The sequence below is a fragment of the Pseudonaja textilis genome, chromosome 1 (genome assembly GCF_049901715.1).
Source record: "Pseudonaja textilis isolate UNSWEBS1 chromosome 1, rPseTex1.2, whole genome shotgun sequence".
Lineage (NCBI taxonomy): Eukaryota > Metazoa > Chordata > Lepidosauria > Squamata > Elapidae > Pseudonaja > Pseudonaja textilis.
This window is the reverse complement of record NC_141990.1, coordinates 26153547-26174921: the sequence shown is the minus strand read 5'-3', so window position 1 is coordinate 26174921 and position 21375 is coordinate 26153547. Positions and strand designations below refer to the sequence as shown.

Here is a 21375-nt window from a genome sequence, read left to right as displayed (position 1 = left end):
TCAAAAGCAATCAAGAAAAGGCAGAGCTATTCTATCTAATTTGTTGTTCTCTCATCTCCAACAAAAAGTTATGTCTTGCACCAAGAAATTGCGAAGTGCAAAATGAAGGGCTGGATTGAGATGAGAACAAACAGGATCAAAGCGTATTTCTTTACTTCAAATGACTGCACACCCTAGGATCTCGAAGTTAATTTTCTAACCAACTCCTTATGTAAATTTCTTTAAGAAATCTTGGCACTATCTGGAAAGCAAATGTCTTTGCTGTAAATGTCTATCTTTAAATCCACAGCAGCATCTATTAGGTGGGGAGAGATAAAGGGAGTCAGACTGATGTAATTGCATCATTGTGATGCAAGCCTCACATCCTTTCTAAGTGCATTGTGATGTGCTTCACAGAAGTGGAAATTGCACCATGACACTGTGATACTATTTATTGTGATGAAAGCATTGAAAGCCTTCAGAAGCTGAATGTCTCCTAGGTTCAAAATGGAGGGGAAAAAAATCCATCAAACCAACCAGCCCACATCAATGCCTGCGTAGATTCTAAAGCCGATTATAATGAGACTATCAATAAGCACATTGAAGAAAATTACTGGAAGTCAACATAGATTTGTCAGTAACAAATCTTGTAAGACCAATGTTATCTCCTGTGTGTTCAGGTATCATTTATCTAGCAACATTTATATATTACCTTATAGAAAAGAATCTGGGTTGTGTGCAAGATCAATATAATTCTCTCACACACCTGCACACATCATATTTTGACTTCAATAAAGCACCCGAGAAGGTATCCCATTCCATTCTGATTAGCACTTATAGGTAGGACAGTACTACAAGTAAATATATACCCAGCTGTCACAAAAAAATGTATTCAGGGTGCCCTTCAATTATTTCACATGAGATTGAAGACTCAAATGGGGGTGTGGGGTAATGATCAGCCAAGGTTCTCTATTATGTTTTTATTGATGGCTTGGATAAAGAGTTGGAGGGAATACTTTCATGGTGACATAAAATTGAGTGGGATAACGAATACCTTAGAGAACACAGATAGTACTCATAATGTTCTTCGTGGGTTCGAAAAAATGGGCTAAAAATAATGGCATGAAATGTAACTCAGATAAGTTCAAAGTTCTATACCTAGAAAACAACAAATACACAGGCATTTGTGCACAGGGATATAAATAAAACTTTGTGGAAAAGCTTTTGGGATAATAGTTGCTGAAGATGAACTACTGGTGCGAGATAGTGAGGAGAGATCATGGAAGGGGTAATAAAAGACTCATGGAGGGGTTCAGATGAGGGCACCATGCAAACAGGAAGCAGCAGTGATAGAGTCCGGCCCGGAACAGTGGCGGCCTTGAAGGGAATGCAGAAGAGTAATTCCAGGCCCTAATGAACTCCCTGCAAGGGGCTGGGCAGCCTGAGGCCTCTTAATCAGTTGGCAGGCAGAACGCTACAGTGCTAACTTTAATTTCATTGCACACCGTGCCGAGACTCTATTACTGATTAAAGGTGATTGTGACTGTGACTGCCTGGATCGTTTTGGTCTCTTCCTATGCAGGATGGGGCTCGGAACTGTGACAACGGATTTCTGTAAATTTCCTTGAAACTTTCCCTAGGGCTTATTTCATTCCTCTTCTAATCTAATCTTCAATCTGAAGCTGTTCAGAAGGTGCTGAACTCCAAGTTTGTGTGGAAGTGAGCATGACAAATAGTTAATTAATAAAGTTGGAGGTTGCAGTTCTGTTCAGCAACATCTGGAGGGTCACAGGCTCCTCATTCTATTACATTTGAATACTTGCCAGTATGGTATCCAATTCTGTACAGTAAGGTCCTCCTGATATTCTAGCAATAAATTGATTTTTGCTATTTGTTCTATGTATCTGGCATAAAAGCCTATAGCAAAAGGTGAGGGTGTTGATGAAGCTGGATGGAGACTGTCAGAAGGACATGCGATGCAAACCCATGTTTCTTAACATTATTTTACCTAATATAATTGCTTGAGTTTTGAACAGCACACCAAACCTAAATTAACTATAATTGCTGGATTTAAATAAACTACACTAAAATATTGGCATAGGGTGGTTAATCACAGGGATTGTGAAATGCTACAGAGAGACAACTTGTCCCCAGCTGTTCTGGTCCCAGAAACTTATTCTTTTAAAATTCTACTGAACTGAATGGGAGCTTGATTTATTCAATGGAGCTGGTGTAGGAATGACCATGTGGACTGGGCTAGGTCCATAGAGTGTGTCTAATTTAATAATGCATTCTTCTCACCAATTCCATGCAAATCTGCCATTTACATTAACATTTCTTATGTGCATAATATTTCATGATGGACCATGAGGAATACCTTTTCAGAAAATACAGGTGTAAAATATAATATGGTTCCCCACAGCCCAGCCCTCCCTCACAGTTATTATGAAATACGTTGCCTACTATTCACAGACTTCTTTAATTACATTTCAGCAGACAAGTTAACGCTAGCAGTGTAACAATGAGGGGACTGGAATTGCAGCTCAGATATTCACCAGCCCTCTACTTAAGAAAAATAATTGGAAATCACCACCACCCAAGTTAGGCTGGACCAAAGCAGATTTCTGGGAATAATTTTCATGGTTATGCCAGCTATTCCATTTTGCCAGCTACTTCAGAAATAACTGTGCCACTGTAATCAATCTGAAATTGAAGCATTGCTTTCTGCTTGGGATCCTACAATCTGTGAAGACTATTTAGCTGAGACAAAAGATCTGGGCTATTTGGCTACAGCTTGCAAGCCTCTGTAAACTTCTTGAAACTGGGCCCAATCTTTTAAAGGTAGATGGCTAACTGTGCCTATGCTATGAAGCTGTGTTTTTACAGCATGTTTAGCTATGCTTAACTGATCCTCACATTACCAGTTAACTCGATTTTCTGAGTTGGTGCCAAACACTGAACTGTAAACTAGCCATGGTTGGCCAGGCTAGGCTGGGAGGTTTCCTCCAAGTCCCAAGCCTCAAATGTGGCTAGTTAATCTGTGTTTTGGCATGTCATGCAAGCATGGCCAATAAAATACAACGAAACTGCACTGCGGTGCTATCTCATCCCCTTTTATGTGCAGCTTATTAACATTCTGCAATGGCTTAACCGGTTGTCTGAGCACAGATAAGCCTTATCTACTGCCAGATTTCCATCATCTGAGTAAGCCTAAACAACCCTTATTTCTGACTAGACATTCATACAATTATACTCCTTATTTGCAATCCAATGCACTTACTTGGGAATTACTCCTGTTGAAATAGATGACTAAAAAATGCAATCACAGAAACAGCTATCCAGTGCTGTGATCTTTGGCACTCTTGCTTCAATTAATGCCCTCTGGGTTTATGTTGAGTAACTGTGATCAATGAACACACATTCTTCCTAGAGCATAATAGGTACACTTTCCTGTATTTTTGTCTCTCCACAGTGACTTCACTACTTTTGTATTATTGCCAAGAAAATTGGATAGTTTTGTCCATGTAGATGGGAAGAGATGACTACCAATCAAGGGTAAATTTATCTTTCCCTTCAGAAGAGCTCAAATTGATTTTCATGATATTTCTTCCTCCACCAATTAATCTTTACAACAAATGCCCTGTTAGGTAGGTTTAACCAAAAGATAAAGACTGATCTACAGTCATCCAGTGAGCAGCCATAGCTGAAGACAGATTTGAACCTGAATTTTCCAGGCCCCAGACCAATGCAGTGCATTACATGGATCTCTACAAGCCTTTCTTTTATTGCAACAGTCCCCAACCTTTTTGGCACGAGGGACCAGTTTTGTGGAAGACAATTTTTCCATAGCCCAGGGTGGGGTGTAGTTTCGGTTTTGCTTGCTCACACACCACTCACTTTCATTTTGCAGCTGGTTCCTAACAGGCCACAGATCGATACTGGTCCATGGCCCAGAGTTTGGGGATCCCTACTTTATAGAGAAGCTTTTTAGCTATAGATTTGCACACGCATAAAAATGTGACCAGGACTGGGCCAACTGAAACTACTCATCTCCTGGACGCATGCAAAGCTAGCATGTTTGTTAGCATAATTGGTAATGTGATAAACATTATGGATGAGAAGCATGGTTTTTAAAATATCAGAATAGATATACGTATCAGTTATATAATCCAAAAAGACAATTCTGAATAAATTCGTAGACACACTTCTGTAGTTATGTTAGCAGCAGTACAGAAATGGTATCCCCCCTGCCATCTGATGGTTTGGCTTTATTTGAACTTCTCTATTTAGTGTTTAGCCCAGGGAGGGGGCTCCTATCCATGAATTGTGTAGTTCCAGTTTGATTTGCCTTTTCAGCTACCTGCTACCAGGTAATATTTTTTCTTAGTTTAAGAAAAATCCAATATGTATAAACTACCACATAAGGTGCAATACCCATTGTAAGAAGAGAACCCCCCTCACTTTCCCACATGTGGTGTGAGAGTAATAATATTTATAGGAACACTGTTTTGCCATTCCCATTGATCAACTCAGGTTTAGGTTACTAAGGCTATGTAAGGACTTATCCAAAGAAGATAAAATGGAGCTTAACCAAGCTGTTGGCTCTTCAACAGATGTTCTTCAAATGCCCATCTTTCTAAGACTTCAAAAAGCAACGCTTCATTTTCTACCCTTGTGCTATAATCTCCTCCTTTACTTGGAGAACAGAAAAGGTCTGTTTATAATGTATAATGCCTCATCCTGAAATTGTGGAGCAAATTATGATTGTAGCAATTAAATCTTCATCTCATCTTATCTGCGATCACCAAAGGACCGCCCTGGAATAAAAATAGTACAAGCTGCAAATCTAAACACATTTAATAGAGAGAGAGAAAGGATTCTTTAGCATATCAGTAGGACTTTAGGTTTCTCTTGTTAGTAAAAGTATGCAAAAGTGTGCAAAACTGCAGTTGCTATGCTACTTCCTAAAGAGGAAACCCAGTCTTTGATTTGGGCAAATCTCCAAGGAGAGATAATTTGTTTCTAACAGGTCAATTGAATTCCAATTCAGCTTGTAAGTAAATGCTTTAGAAGAATAGAAACAGCTTACTTGGTTAGTGCTTTTGATCATTTCCACTCCTTCTAATTCCCCAGGAATACAAGGAAGATTAAAGCATACGAAGTAAATCAATTTGAATGGTTTGAACATATTCACAACAATTGCTTTGCAAGTACCAAATGCTGTTCTAACCCCTTTCAACACTTGCATTCTTCAGTCTAAATGCCAGCATTAACTAAATCAAGTTGAGTGAGCTCCTATGGGGGTGTCTAAAATGCTAAAAGCATTGCCTTTTTCCATCAATCTTTTTTTTTTTTTACCTCTCAAAGTCCACTTTCGCAAAATTATTTCCAATCACCTCAAACCTTGGGCTGATTCTTGAGCCTCACTTTTCTGACCTTCATCATAGACACAGCAGGACAAAGTACAAATGAGGAAGGAATTGCCAAAGCAAGGTTTGTAAGTCTGATATTTGCATTAAAGATAAATGTAACTGTGTAGTGATTTTTCCATGTGAAAACAGTCTTCTTGTGATTATTGTCACTGGAGAGTGTATCACATTTTCCTAGTTGTTAGGTGTTCAGGCAGTTTGCAACAAGTCATTTTGGGAAAAAAAAATCATGCAAACCAGTTTATAAAAAAAAAATATCACCTAAGCTTATGAAGGAACAAACTTGCACTCAGAGTAAAAACAAATTTGGAGGAAAAGCGCAGTTTATTTGTCATGGTATCAAAAACCATTAAATAGTCACAATCAAGCTGTTTAAGACATTGAATGTCAAAATTTCAGCTGCACAATAGGGTCTTGCTGACAATTTTTAGCATTCACATGGAATCACTTTCAGGCATTCAGGAGTCCATGTCTGGGAAGGCCAATTAACACTTTTCAAGCATTGCGAACAAAGTACTATCCAGATCCTCAATTCTCTATAATGGAAGGCCCACGGAGCATAAATTAAAATCCAAAGTAAGACTGTTCCTTCATTATAGTTCCTAGCTAGACTCTTTGAAATTTAAGAGAGGAGTAAGAGGATCTAGGACTTTGCAGTTCTTTTTCAGCAATCAAATTTCCTTCCTGATGTGTACTCTTCCATTTCATTCCACAGCCAGATTGTAACATGCCCTTTTACAATTACTGGTGAGTCAGATTCTTCAACAATGCCTAGGAAAGTCTTAGCCTGTTAGTTTACAGTTTGGACAAATAAGATAGGACAAAAGTGAAGGAACACTGCTGCCTTTGTTTCTTTGTCCAGATTTTTTTTGGTGCACCCAAAATTTATGTCAAACAATAAAAAGGGGCATTGAAATGATACTTGTTAATATCCCCAGTTTTCAGCAAAACAGTTTTTGTTTTTGTAGCCGCTTAGGCTACTGCATCATCTGGGCAATGCGACTGTTGCTAAGATGCTGAACTTACAACTGTCAACCAGCTATTGCAGATGTGTTCTAGCTAACCCACGTCTTAATAGATTGGAAGTTGCTTTAATACTAATTCTATTTATTCCACATATTAAACTATGGTTTGCTTAGCCATGATTTATTAAAGAAATAAGTACTGACTAGGTTCACGTAGCACATTAAGCTACTGAGCATGACTTGCTTACCAGGAATGGAGAATTCACACTAAGTCAAAACTAAGCATACCAGGTGTTGTAGGAATCCTGCTAGGAAGTAGAATAAGAGCCTGGTTTTGGAAATAGGAAGCCCCTAGTTTGACTCCTACTTACTTCAATCTCATTATGTAGAAATTAGTCTCTTAGTCTTACTTTCCATTTGCAGTATAGAGTACAGTAATACCATCTGATTTACTTTACAGAGTAAGTGCTTTGCATGTTCTGAATTCTATGCAAATATTAAGGGCTGGGAGAGCATCTCCAGGGGTGACAAACTGACAGCCCATGGGCTGGATGCCTCACATACACAGGCCACGCCAGAGGTGGTATTCAGCAGGTTCTGACCAGTTCTGGAGAACCGGTAGTGGAAATTTTGAGCAGTTTGGAGAACCGGCAAATGCCACCTCTGACTGGCCCCATGCCCAACTATTCTCTGCCTCCTGAGTCCCAGCAGATTGGCTGGGTCTTCTTTTGTTGCCCTGCACAGGAGAATGGAGCTGGAAAGCAGGTTACCAGGGTGGGGAGGGAACGAAGATTTTACAGTATCCTTCTCCTGCCCTGCTGACCAAGCCACACCCACCAAGACATGCCATGCCCACTAAGCCACGCCCACAGAACCGGTAATAAAAAAAATTGAATCCCACCACTGGGCTACGCCTACCCCAGTTCCGTGAATGGGAAAAAGTCATGAAACATCAAGTGATGGCAGTGTGATGCTGTGAGTTTGATACCCATGATCTAGGCTGATATATTTCCTAGATCTATTCAATATCCATAACTGGAGAATTATTGAACTGACCTGGAGATACTAGAAACTAAGCATTTGTTTTAAGAACTTTTCAGACATTTTTCTGAATTGTTTCTTAAGTCCAGTTCTTAAGGTGAACCCAACTATGGAAGAGAGGAATAATGATTTAAATTTCTGACCTTTGACTCTAACATGGTCTTTCTGGTTCCTTTTTGCCTCTGCCTCACCCAGCAATTTGAAAGCTCCTTTAAACCAAGTCAAGCCTGGTTTATCTAGCCTGGAGATTGGAATCTCCAGGCTAGGAGACTGGAGATCCAGGCCTGGAGATGGGAGATCTAGCCCAGACTGGAATCTTTACTAGTCTTACTTAGGAATATTGCAGTTTTGACCTGTGGACATGAACTAGAATTGACATTAACAGCCCCCTTTCCACTGTTATGAATTCAAATCCTCAGGGTAAATGTTTCTCCTTGTCTTTGTTTCTGGTTTGTATAGAAGGAATGACAGGAACACTTCATGGAAAAGCACACCAGTGACTTTGCATATATATATATAAAAAACCAGCAAGGTGAAGGATTCAGTTGCATGAAGCCAACATCTTGCCTTCATCCCCCTCCCAATGAATGGCCCCGCAAATAAGAGTAACACTGTTAAAATTGTTAGTCCCTTTGGTGAGAGCAGTTTTTCATAATTTGATGCCCTCTAGGTTAGTTGGATTTCAACTTATCTAAATTCTCAGCCCATACAACAGCATTTTTCCCAGTATCCAAGGGAAACGTTGATTAGTGCACACTGGTGTTGCATATTGAGTCTTTTTGATTGCAAAAGATTTTTTCCTACGAAGGAACTCAGTGTAACTTAGAAATGCGCTCTGTTTTTTTCACTCACATCTGTTCATCCACCCTCAAAGAAGCAGCCTCTGAACTATTTTTGGCCCTCCCTTTAAAAACTTTTTTGCCTCTGAAAAGTGCCTTCAGCTGAAGGCATAATACCAAAGAAAAAAAGACATAATTTTCTTTATAAGATGGAAAAAGAGATAGTGTGGGTTTTTTTTTTATATTTTTCCTATAATTATATACAGTACATTTTTGAGCGAGACAGGTGCACATAATTCTTATTCTACATATAGTTCATTTACATATATTACATTTTGTAGAAATTCAAAACTAGTCCTTAACTAGGATATAACAATTAAAGAGTTAGACTATAATTATGGAAACCATGGTTCAACTACTTGCTAAGCCAGGAAGTTTCTCTCTCTCTCTCTCTCTCTCTCTCTCTCTCTCTCCCTCCCTCCCTCCCTCCCTCTCTCTCTCCCCCCTCCCCCCCTTTCTTCTCTCCTCTCTCCACACACACACATTGTGTCTCACTAACCCTACTATACAGGGCTATTGCGAAGATGACACTGGAAAAGTAGGGGACCACACTGGCCTATTTGAAAAAAGAGATTACAAACCAAATCAATACTAATTTATTTGAGTAGAGGAAAAAACTTCACAGGGAGGGGAGGAAGATGAAACCAGCGTCAGCTGAAAGAATTGCGTGCTTGGTTCAATTACACATCCCTTTAGCAAGTGATGAGAGTGACGTGGTTGTACCAAAATATCTTTTCCTGGGGACTTAAAATTACAAGGGATAACACGGGGTGCTTAGAGAGTGATTGCAGGTACAAGGGGGCAATAAGAAAGAATGGGCAAAGGCAACTGAAGGAGTTGGAGACCCGTGGATGGCTGAAATTGTATAAAGATTGTGAGAGGAGCTGAACTGGATTATGAAATTGAGGTGGTAATAAAGTGGACAACGTGTGGATTCCTGCTTTCCTGGAAGTGAATGTTTCACTAAAAAGATATTCATTTGTAATGATCTAGAAGGCTATTTGTTAAGATTGGCTGCATGTAGCCTCAATCCTTCAGAGGGTTTTTTTTTAAATTGGATGTGGGCTGCAAAAATCCAGAGGACTATTAGCCAAGACACAAAGAAAACAATGCATCATGAGTTAAGTGACCTGGTTATAAGTGCACTGTTTAAACATTGCCATGGCGGGCAAATATAGAGACAACAATTTACTGTACCTTAAGAACAGGGGACATTCCCTTACATCAGCTTAAACTATTTGGCCTCTTTAACCCATTGCTTATTGCAGTTGCACCCTAAGGTCTTAGGCATTTTCCATTGCCTTCTGCCTGATCCTATTTTATTTATTGTATACACCACTCTGGGAGATCCTTACAGACAGATGGGCTTAAATCCCCAGAATTTTCATAAATGTCCATGTTGCCTGGATAATTCTGGAAGTTGAGGTCCATGCATCTTGGAGTATACCCAGGTTAGAGAAATTTGGTGGGGCATTCTATATATTCCTAGTCTGATGAGAATCTGCCTCTTTGACTTTCATGATTTTTATTCAGTGCACAAACGTCTGATAGCATTATCCTCTTTCATTGGCAGAAAACACAAAGCCTGCATGCACGGCAGGTGCAATTAAATGGTTAGGCATGTCATAATTTGTACCCCTGAAGCATATTTAAATTGATGTTTAAAGTAATTCTGAGTGCTTGCCTGCTCTTCGATGCAATGTTGTCAAATCAATGTTGTCTTTTAGAGCTGTAAATTGTGCAGAAAAGGCACCTAAAGTGGGAAAAGGAACATTTTTCTATCATCTCAATTAATAAGTGTATCACTTCAACTAATAAAGGTGGTGGCAGGGGGATTCAGGAAAGACCAAAGAGAGTTTTCCCTCATCCAGGGTATAGCTGACTTGTAGAATTTGCTGGCATGGAACACTGAGAGTAAAAGGAATAAGATGGTGGATGAATTCAGCAACAGCATGATGAGTGCACTGTTGGAAGATCAGAAATACCAGGTTAGGGGCAAATCATCCTGGTGAAAATCTATGTGGATGTGCTAAAATAACACATAATCAGTCAATTCAAAAAAAGGGATAAGACTGTTTGTGTTGGAAGAGTCCAACTGTAGCTACTAATGATGAGTGCAATCTTTGGACCAGAAGCAACATGCTGGGAAAGAATTTATAGATGTCATAATATGAAAGAACTCTTGAGAAGGGACTTGGAGAAGTGATCCCACAGTCCAGAGGTTGAAGTAAGTGTGAGAAAGAAACTCAGAATAACCCCATCTTGGTTACCATCAGAGGAAGCAGAAAGAAACATAGAAAAGCTTTCAAGATTCTACTACTACTACTACTACTACTACTACTACTACTACTATTATTATTATTATTATTATTATTATTATTATTATTATTATTATTATTATTTTTTGCCCTGATACAATATAGTAGTTTTCCTGGAATCCCTGCAGTGCCTGCCTTACGACTTGGCCTACCTTGAAGGGCTGATACACCTAATTACAAGGGAGGTCAGGAAGCAGCATTGAAAGGATCCTTTCTTCCAGAATCCTAAAGTACTTTGACCATATGGAAGAATTCAGCATGCAGTTTATCCTAAAAAGTGACTCAATTTGATCTAGATAAGTTCTTTTTAAGCACAGGAAAAAAAAACCCATGCAGTCTGAAAATGATATGCTTGGAAATAAATCATTCTGCCTTCAGTGATATTGGACTGCATTTGAAAAATAATCCTGAATTCTAGAATTACGTATTTTTCTTTTCTTATGTACAATATATCAATGTCTTTCAAAATATACATACATATTGCAGTCATTCTATTTAGATGCCAAACAAGTGGAAGATGGAACTAGAACTAAAAAAGAAATTAGACGGTTTTGTTAATAGGTGGGCATGGTCCAACAATGTTGTTTAGATGATGCCAGTTAAATTTTGCTATGTTTAATCTCTCTCTCTTCTTTCTGTGCAACTGCAATTACCTTTCCTGTCTGTCAGACAGTCAATCAACATGTCAAATGTCAATGTATTTATCTGCAAGTTGGCGATGATGATTTCAAAGATGCTGTACTGAGATGCCCTCAAAAATTTCAGATTGCATTACCGAATTCCTGTTAAAAACCCAGATATTTGTTTATATGTGTATGGGGGCAAGGAAGGTTTATTGGCTTCAGAGTATAATAAACATGAGCTGCATTTCACTGTAAGAGCATTGAAACTTCTATGTATTTTAATGCAGTTCAGGAATGTGAGGATTCAGTCTGCACTTTGGGCGTCTTTGCAGAGTCCTGAAAATTAGTCTGAATCTGTATTTGCCACACATTTCTCTAGAAACCAACATAAATTTAAGCAACCCAAGGCTCACTATGTCGTAAAACTGATAATAATTGCTTATATTACACATTGCAGGGAAAGTTGCAAGCCAGGATAAGAGATTGAGATATAGACAAACTCTGCCAGAAAAATCAGATGTGAAAAAAGGACACAAATGAAGTTTTGCCTTGCCTTGTAGACACCACTAAGGGCCCACACAGTGTCTTTATGTAGCGATGTGTTATTTTTTGTCATTTTTTTTTTTAAAAGCTGCATTCCTAGTTAAATCACTTCTTGGAATACAGCTTTAGTAACCATACCAAAGTTTCAAAGTTTTGAGAGAAGAGGAAGGTAACAATTTGTTCACATGCAGGATGCAAACATTTGTTGTAGAAAAATGATAATATTGAAAAACAAAAGGAATCTGTATCAAAGAGAGATTAGTACTAACAAATCTACAAAGGCATCTTCCCGGAGGCATTCTAATCCCATTTTAAGAGAAGGAAGCAAGGGAAAAGGGACCAAGCAAGCAAGCAAGCATCACACGCTTTCTCTAATCAGTTCAAAACAGATTTTCAGTATGAAATGTTTTGTAAAATAAATAGTTTAGTAGGAGCTGAGAAGAAAAGAGCAACAGCAAAGTAAAAGGTGACTGAGACAAGATAAATACTTAACACTTGCTTTAAAAAAAACACAAGAAACATTATTAGCAAATGCCTACTACTACTTAATACATTTCAATGCACACAGAGAGATTTTGCCCCCCTGTTGGAATTAATGAAATTTCTCTATATGGCTCCCTTATCCCGGTTCCTACTTTTTTTTTTTTCAAAAGGAAATACTGATTTGACAAAGACAAATTCTTTTTGAACCAACCTGGGCAGGACACACTCAGCTAGCCAGCTTTCTTTCAACTCTATTCTCAAATCAAAATATATTGAAGAAGCTTAACCCCATGAAACAAGGATTTGACACAGGAGGAAGTCATTAAAAAACCCCAAAAGTGCACGTACACCCCAAGCAAACACCCTTTTTCCAGTCCACCCCATTGAAATCTTCCAGTTGCAAAGAGCTAGGTTAGGGAAACAGACTCCTGCAGTGCTCGAAACTCATTTCCCAAGCTGTTAAAAGGCACCCCAAGACAAAGAGAACACAGCAGCATGCTGACAATTTGGCTGAGAAGCCACCTACCTGCCGGTGCGCTCCGAATCCCAAGATTTCTTCCGCTGTCCGAACCTTGCACTGTTTCTCTGTCAGCGTGGCCCTTATATATGCACAGGGAAGGCACACAGAGAGAGACACACACACACACACCTCCTCAGCCCATTAACATGTCTATCGGTGAGTCCAACCCTCTGAAGAAGCCACCTGACTTACACACTGCCTAACAGCTGGATACCCCTTGGCACCCACCAATGAAACCTTCCCAGAAAGTGTTTGTCACACTTCAAGCAACTGAAACAATGGCACATGTGCACGCACACACACACATACACACATCCCTCTCATGCCATCCCCTACAATCATATAGGCAGCCCTAATGCAAGGCTTTTGCTGAGCGCTTTGTTTGAGAGATAACACTCTCACACCTCTGGCTGCAAGGATAATAACAGAGTGGCTCACTCAAGCATCCCTGATGAGGCATCCGGATAGAATGTGATGCTTGCAGACCTCTTGGAAGCTGCCCTAGACCAGGCACATGGTTTCTTAAGCTAGGCTGGGGCAGGCAGTTTTTCAGACCCTTCCTTAAATCTTTACATCCAAAGGTTGCATTCAGCAATCAATAAGGTGACTGTGCTTGTGGATGTGACATGAAAATGGATGTGATAAAAAAGAAATAGTAAGAAATATTTCCCCCACTTCATTCTCAAAATCTTAAAAGAATGAAAGAATAAAAACCAGGGATAATTATTAAAAGGGTCATTTGCTGTTAAATTCTGGCAGCAAACAAACTTCTGAATTTCTGTGGTACTCCAAAGACGTGAGATGGCAGGCTGGGTCACCCAGGAACGGAGAGCTGGCATCTTCTGCATCCGAAGAATGTGCTTGTTGGTGCCCTTCATCCACGGAGGACAACAGAATGGAAAATCTCTGAATACAAAGAAAAAGTCTATCTAACTCACATACTAATAAGTGGTCTCAGGCATATGCTATACCTCAGTTCTAACCACAGACTACAAAAAGAACATTTTCCTGGTTTTTTCCCCTGTTAATAATTTAGTTCATTAACCAAGCTCCTTCCCTTCCCTTTCTTTTCGTTTCCTTTTTCCTTTCCTTTCCTTTCCTTTCCTTTCCTTTCCTTTCCTTTCCTTTCCTTTCCTTTCTTCTTTCTGCCTTTGAGTTCATTTTGATTCCTGACAACTGCCTAGATAAGTCCCTGCAGTTTTCTTGGCAATGTTTTCAAAAGTAGTTTGCCATTGCCTGCTTCCCAGGGCTGAGAGAGAATGACTGGCCCAAGGTTACTCAACCAGCAGGACTAGAACTTTTGGTCTCCTGTTTTACCTCATTCTTAGCTCACTCTTCTGTTGCTAACATATATTAAATCATCATACTTGTAAAGTATTTTTCATATTGCTCTTATCCTCCCCTTCATTTTTTCTTCTCCCATGTGCCAAATTATACAATATAGTGCCCCCCCCAAAAAAGAGGTGAGTGGGCAGAAAATCACAGTTTGATAATATTCTTCTGATTGAGGGATCTATTTTACTTATTTTTGCACCAGAAGGCCACAATGGATATGACAGTAGCAGAATGAAGCCACAGGTAGGAATGGAACAAAAATGTTTAGACTGGTGGGTTGTCAGTTTTTAGAAAGAGGAACTTTAATTGAGTTTTTTTATCAAATTAAAAACCAGCACATCAAGTCAAATGAAAAATATAGTATATTTATCTTAGGGAATCACATCTTTAAAAAAAATATCCAACGAAACATTGCCATTTTACTGCTAAATTCTGACTGGTCTATCTGAAGTAGCTGTAGGGGTTACGAAAATAGTCAGGGATCTTTTAGGTTTTCCACTCATGGGCTCACTGATGGGAAACCAGAAGGGAACCATGAAATAAATCACAGTGTTCCTAGTTTTCTTCCTTCCAGGAGTTCTCAAGTCAGTGCTCTGAGTTCCCCAGGCAGAGAAGCATGAAAACAACCCCCGCACACACAAAGGTCAGGACCATGGACAGGTAGCTGAGAAGGGCTAGATTTTGTTTACTTTAGCTTCTTCGATTTGGTGCCTCCAGGAGTTTTGGACTACTATTCCCATTGATCATGTCAGTTATTTAAAATATTTGGTATGAATCAGTTGGGGAAAGCTAGATGCTTTAACTTCTGTGAAACATTTATTTTTTATTTATCATATTTATTTATTTATTGTATTTAACAAATCTCCGTCTCCCTCAGTACAATCATACTGGTTGTACTCTAGAACAGAGGTCTCCAATCTTGGCAACTTTAAGACTTGTGGACTTCAACTCCCAGAATTCTCCAGCCAGAATTCTGGGAGTTGAAGTCCACAAGTCTTAAAGTTGCCAAGGTTGGAGGCCTCTGCTCTAGAAATACTGCATATTTGAAGTAGACATGCAAACCTGTATAAAAGGGGGCAGTAATTTAAAACTAAACCCCAATATAGGACATAGAATCACAGGGCTGGGAAGGGACCTCAGAGGTCTTCTAGTCCAACCCCGTGCTCAAGACAGAAGACCTTATACCATCCTGGTCAAATGATTGTGCATACAGTGCAAATCCAATTTTGAAAACTTCCAATGATGGAGCACCTACAACTCTGGGAGGCAAGCTATTTCATTAGCAATAGCAATAGCACTTAGACTTATATACCACTTCATAGTGCTTTACTTCACTCTCTAAGTGGTTTACAAATATCAGCAGATTGACCCCAATAATCTGAGTAATTTTACCAACCTCAGAAGGATGGAAGGCTGAACCAAATTTCAGCCAGTCAGGATTGAACTTCTGGCAGAGGGCAGAGTCAGCCTGCAATACTTCATTGTAACCACTGAGCCATCATGACTCATTGATTAATTGTTCTTACTATCCAGAAATTTCTCCTTATTTCTAGGTTGGATCTATTTTTAACAAGCTTCCAACCATTACTTCTTGTCCAGCCCTCTGATACTTTGAAGAATAAGCCAATCCCCTCTAGAATTTCTGGCCAATATTGGGGTGATAAAGTTGGGGCAGAAGATGATCCAAATATACTCTTCATGGTGGCATGTTTGTGGAATCAGTTTACAATTCGAGTAGTGCTAATTATCAAGCATTTTAGGAAGTAAATACTGGTACGCATTGGCTTCTTTACTGGAATTTTTGAAATTCAACATTTGCAGCTACGAACACAGATTCCAAATGTCATTTTGCCCACACAGAAACACAAATTGAGTATTGCTAGAGCTTCTGCCAAAGTAAGCTCTGAGCCACTACTCTTTTAGAGCTCTTTGTTTTTTAGAATATCTACAGGTATCTGAGCAGAGGTGGACAGGTTTACTTGGACTTTCAAAAAGCTTACAGCAATATTTTCCCCTAAAACTACAGTGAAAACTTTAATTGAAAAAGAGAAAGCACAGAAGAAGAGCTGGAATCAGATAATGATTAACATATTGGATTAGAACTGAGAAAACTTAAACTGAAGACCACAATCAGTTGTGCAAACTGATTGATTGACTTCAGACTTGTCATAATACCTTTATACAAATTTGTAGTGCAATGACTTTTAGATTGACATACCCAAGTCTGATTGACAACGTTCACAAAGAATACTGTAGAACTGGAAAATACGTAGAAAATGAAACTTTGCAAGAGAGGAGGGGAGGCCCTATTAGAGGTATAGAAATTCTGACATGGGGTTTTCTCTTACAACATGAGAACTTGGTATAAGCAGGAATATATATATATAAAACAGTATTTAAACAGTATTTGATACAAAGAGGTGAAAACAAGGAAAAATACAGGACTATGATTAAGAACATCTAGTCCAACTATCTGCTCAAGCAGGAGACCCTATACTATTTCAGACATATTGATGTGGAGTCTCTTCTTACAAGCCTCCAGTGATGGAGCACCCACAGCTGCTGAGGGCAAGCCATTCCATTGGTGGATTGTTCTCACTGTCAGGGAATTTCTCCTTAATTCTAGGTTGCTTTTCTCCTTTGTTAGTTTCTATCCATTGTTTCTTGTCCTGCCTTCAGGTGCTTTGGGAAATAAGTTGACCCACTTTTCTTTGTGGCAGCCTCAAATATTGGAATGCTGTTATCATGTCACCCCTCGTCCTTCTTTTCTCTAGACTAGATATATCCAATTCCTACAACCGTTTTAGCCTTCAGCCCACTTGAGTATGATATTATTTCTACCAAAAGCCACTACTGTACTCTTTTTCATAATTTGTCCCCAGTTTTTCCTTTTACAATAATCGGCTATCAGCTAATCTGACCAATAAATCTCTAAAGCCAACCTTAGGAGAGTAAACGAAAGCCGTGCCCCAGGCATACAATAAAACTGAAAATTTAAATCTGCTCAATGAGGAGGAGAAGAAGCGTTGTAACTTCAGGGCCATTGCAACATTATTAATATAAAGATTAAATAAGAAAGGTGCAGGGGGACAGCTCTGTTTGGCTCCTCTCTCCAAAGATATAGGATTAAGTATTCCAGAGAAGATGAATACTTACACCATTTTGGATGGTCCTGATAAAACTCTTATCCTGCTAAGAATTTAGGGAATATTCTTGTTTTGGAATTTGCATGTTCCTTCTTATTGTGTGGAGGCACTAACCTTATGAAAAGAAAAATTTTCTGGAATCTTCTAAACTTCTGAAAACAATGTACCATGTCTCACTCCTTCTGGTTTGCAAGCCTGGCTAAATGATGAAAGAAATCTGTACCTTCTGAAGGTGTTCTCACAAAATCTGTACCTTCTAGGTATTCTCACAAAATGGTGGCCATTGTGGGACCTTGTTTGTTCTTCAGGGCCTGTCAAGTGGTGGGAGAAAAATTGGTGTTGTTCTTCAACATATTCTATAAGTTCTTCTCTCTCTCTCCCTCTCCCTCTCCCTCTCCCCCTCTCCCCCTCCCTCCCTCCTTCCTTCCTTCCTTCCTTCCTTCCTTCCTTCCTTCCTTCCTTCCTTCCATCTTTCCTCTTCCCTTCCCTTTCCCTTTCCCTTTCCCTTTCCCTTTCCCTTTCCCTTCCCTTCCCTTCCCTTCCCTTTCCTTTCCTTGGCAGTAGTCACTTGTTATTTTTATTTGCTAAGAACACAAGTGGGGGATTATGGAAGTCCCCAGGAATGTGGAGAAAGATGTTGGAGGTTGACATTTTTGGGTCTGGCATTCCTTTTGCTCTTTTCCTTCCAGAAAGATTCTTAAAAATTAAGATGTCATGGAGTTGTCCACAGATGCATTATTGTTACTAAAATTAGGACAGGAATGCTATCTTTCAGTTCATGTAATTCTGTTTATTCATTTCAGGAGGGGAAAAAAAAACCCTTTTCCTGTTCTGGATGCTGCCAGTAAGAGCCTGGTTCTGATTCATCTCTTCTAGCCAGTTGTTCTCCAGTTTCAACTCTCTGAATTTCCTCTTTCATTCACAGTTCACTGACTTCTGCACATTCTTTCCTTTGGATAAGCCTTTTTTAGTATGTTTTCCATTTTCATTACTTACTTTATCACTGTCATTTATCCACATGGTTCCCAATTTAGATAATTGCATATCACTTTTAAGTGAAATCATCATGTAGTCTGCTTTATAATGTTCATAATCCTTGATAATTCTCAAACATTTTATTAACTTTTAAATTTCTGAGTTTCTAAAGAGGTTGCATTGGCTAAGCCCAGGTTAAGACACAATTACTGTATTCCTGTATAAAACGATATGTACTCACATTGCACTGCTCCTTAACCTAACAGCTGGTTCAATACAACATGCAAACCCATGGGTCATTCTCCATAAAACATTTGCTGTGTCCATGCAACTATTTTTGTGGATTTGCAACACTGGGCAGATGACTCTGGATCACTGATGGATTTGTCCTGTAGTATCCTCAAGACTATGAAAAAGTTGGAGAACCACAGGCACATCAATTATATGTCTCTCCTGATAATTTTCCCAGGTTTTCCAGCTCTGTTGTTAGAAGTCTCCCACATAATATGTGGTCTCAGGAAACACAGAATAACCATGTTTAAAAATCAAATACATAAAAGTTATTTTATGTCTCTAAATCATTTTCAGGCTTCTGTTTGGAATAGTGTAGAAGGAAACACCCAGCTACTAGAATTGTGTTGAGATCTCTCATAAACTGCAAAACCTTAGTGGAATCTTCTTAGTGTTAGAATATTCAATTGGTCAACTAATGTGACTTTCTGCAATTTGGTGCCCTCTAGGTGTGTTATAATCAGAGATGTCCACAGCGTATGTTTTTTTTAAAGCAAAAATGCTAGCTTTGATCACACAGTTGCAGACATCATCTTGACTTTAACCTGTGGATAATCCTGATTAGGTTTAAAACCTCTAAAATTCTCAGCTATCTGGGCCATATTTATTGAGAGTTCTATAAATTGTATTCCCCAAACTGAAAGAGTCCAAACTGAGAAATGCTTATCTATTTTTTTCGAGTAACTTTCTTTAACAGCTAACAGACTGAAATCTTTATTTTCTTATCTTGTAAAGGTCTCTTTTTAGAAACAAGGAAGAAATGTGTGAGTCCGTTTTTCATTGTCACCAGCCACAATGAGGTGTCCACAAAAGTCTGCTACAAATTAACTGTCTGTTAAAAACTTTGCACTGCTTATTTCAAAAATAACGACAATCAATCTGAAAACTTTCACTTGTTTCAAAGGGCCCATGACAGCAAAAGTACCTTCCTTGCTTCAACAAGTGAAATTGCACAATAAAACTGCTGGTAGAAGAGAGATTTTTATCTCTATAATTTCTTGGAACAATACCCAGAGAAAGTGTAGGTGTATAAGTTTTGCAAGCCTTTGAGATGTTATTTTGTTTTTGCTGCTGTATAAGTGATCATGCCTTGCTTGATTTTTGGTCATTAAGTCTTTTCCAAGAAGATGGAGTTTATTAACTTCTGTCTTGGCAGAGAGAAATAATAGAATTGTGGGGAGCTACAAATAGTCTTGTAAGTTCACTTGAAAAGCCATAATGGTGAATTTCCTTCTTATTTTTGCACCTGCCAGGAAGGGACCAGCAGCCATCAATCTGCCAATGTTCTCCCCAGCCATCACTTTGCTGGTCATTGGGGTGTTCACCATTCTTGACACAGAAGAAAGATGGAAATTTATCAGAAAGAAGCACTACTGGCGAATCATGGAGAGAGAACTGTGGGGAGTAGAAGTGGAGGTTTTAAGTGATTAAACATGCACCATGATGCTATAGTTGAAACCCTACAACTTACATCAGATGTTGGGATGCAAGGATGCAATGACCTCCTCGTGGTTGTGTCATGATCTCCATTTGTGCAAATTGTTGTATTTTCATTATTGTAACTAGCTGTAGACTCCTATGCCTAGTGCTCACTTGATCAGGGGAGAGAAATATGTATAACCTCATTGCTGTGTATTTTAAAAGGAAACTCTGAAGATGTCCTTCTTCCAGCTGCTTTTAAATTATATTATACCTGAGGCATTTTTTTAAGCTGCTGTCTTTTTAATGCAATGCTTTCTGATGTTGAAATAGAAATAATGGCATTTTAAACATTGTGGGTGCTTTGAAAGGCTAATTAGAAATTTAATCTTTCTGCTCTCCTCTTTACTCCTGGCCTTCAGGCATTATCCATTTCCACTTACTGCCTGAGAACCAGTCTCAGCTGGAGGTGGCTGCTCATAAACTCTATGAAACCTACATGAGTGACCTGATCTAACACATTGCTGCTTCTGACTGGCAGAGATTCACCAAGATGAGGCAAAGAGATATCTTTCCTTGGCTATAGCTTGTGGCTATTATTTATTTTATTTATTTAAAACATATATATAGCCATCCATCATTCAGCTAACTCTGGGTGGCTCTCATTAAAGATTAAAAGATGTATAAAGTAATTTTAAGAACTATAAAATACAATCTAAAACACTTAAAAACAACAAAAACCTGATGCTAATCAATGCTAACCTGCCATTATCTAATCTTCTCCCAACACCTGGAGAAAAATGCCAGGCCTTTAAAGCCTTACTGAAGGCTAAAAGAATAGAGGCCAGGAGACAAGATGTTCCTTAGGACAGGGGCTGCCTTGGAAAAAGTATGTTTCCTCGCTCCCATTATCTGACGATATTTGGGGGAAGGAATCAGGAGCGTGTCCAGCTTAACTGAGCTGGAAGGACTGGTAGATGTCCTTAAGGAAAGGCGATCCTGCAAATAGCCTGGTCCTGTGCCATACAGGACTTTAAAGGTGATGACCAATGAGTAAGGTGACATTGCTGGGATTTGAATGCAGTATCTTCTATAGGCAGGCTACTTGAGGGACTGTCTCATCCTACTGGGATGGGCCTATCCCACTTGGGGTGGCAGAGGAAGCATGCTGCAAATCCCCTCAGCATGATTATTCCAGCTGGAGGGTTCAGGAGGAAGGCCTTCTCTGCTGTTGCTCCTGCCCTCTGGAACATCTTGTCCCCTGATGTGAGGTTGGCCCCAACCCTCCTATCTTTTCGTAAGGGCCTAAAGATGTGGCTTTACTAGTCAACTTGGGGCCCAATGGGGGAACAGTGCACTGGAGGGGGTTGATTGAATAATAATGGATTCCCCCCTTGCTCCCACACCGCTCCTGCCCTCCCTATGTGTCTTTGGTTTTAATGTTTGATTTTAACTTTTTATGTTTTAAC

At 39.3% G+C, this 21375-nt stretch overlaps 1 protein-coding gene across 1 annotated transcript in view; it reads right to left on the bottom strand.

Annotated features, from left to right (window-relative positions):
* PNOC (prepronociceptin) overlaps window positions 1-12855 on the bottom strand; it is a 47437-nt gene extending 34582 nt beyond the window's left edge. The window contains exon 1 of the mRNA XM_026715984.2: window positions 12747-12855. The gene's annotated coding sequence lies outside the window, so the exon portion shown is untranslated. The remainder of the gene's footprint in view (window positions 1-12746) is intronic.
* Window positions 12856-21375: the final 8520 nt, after the last annotated feature.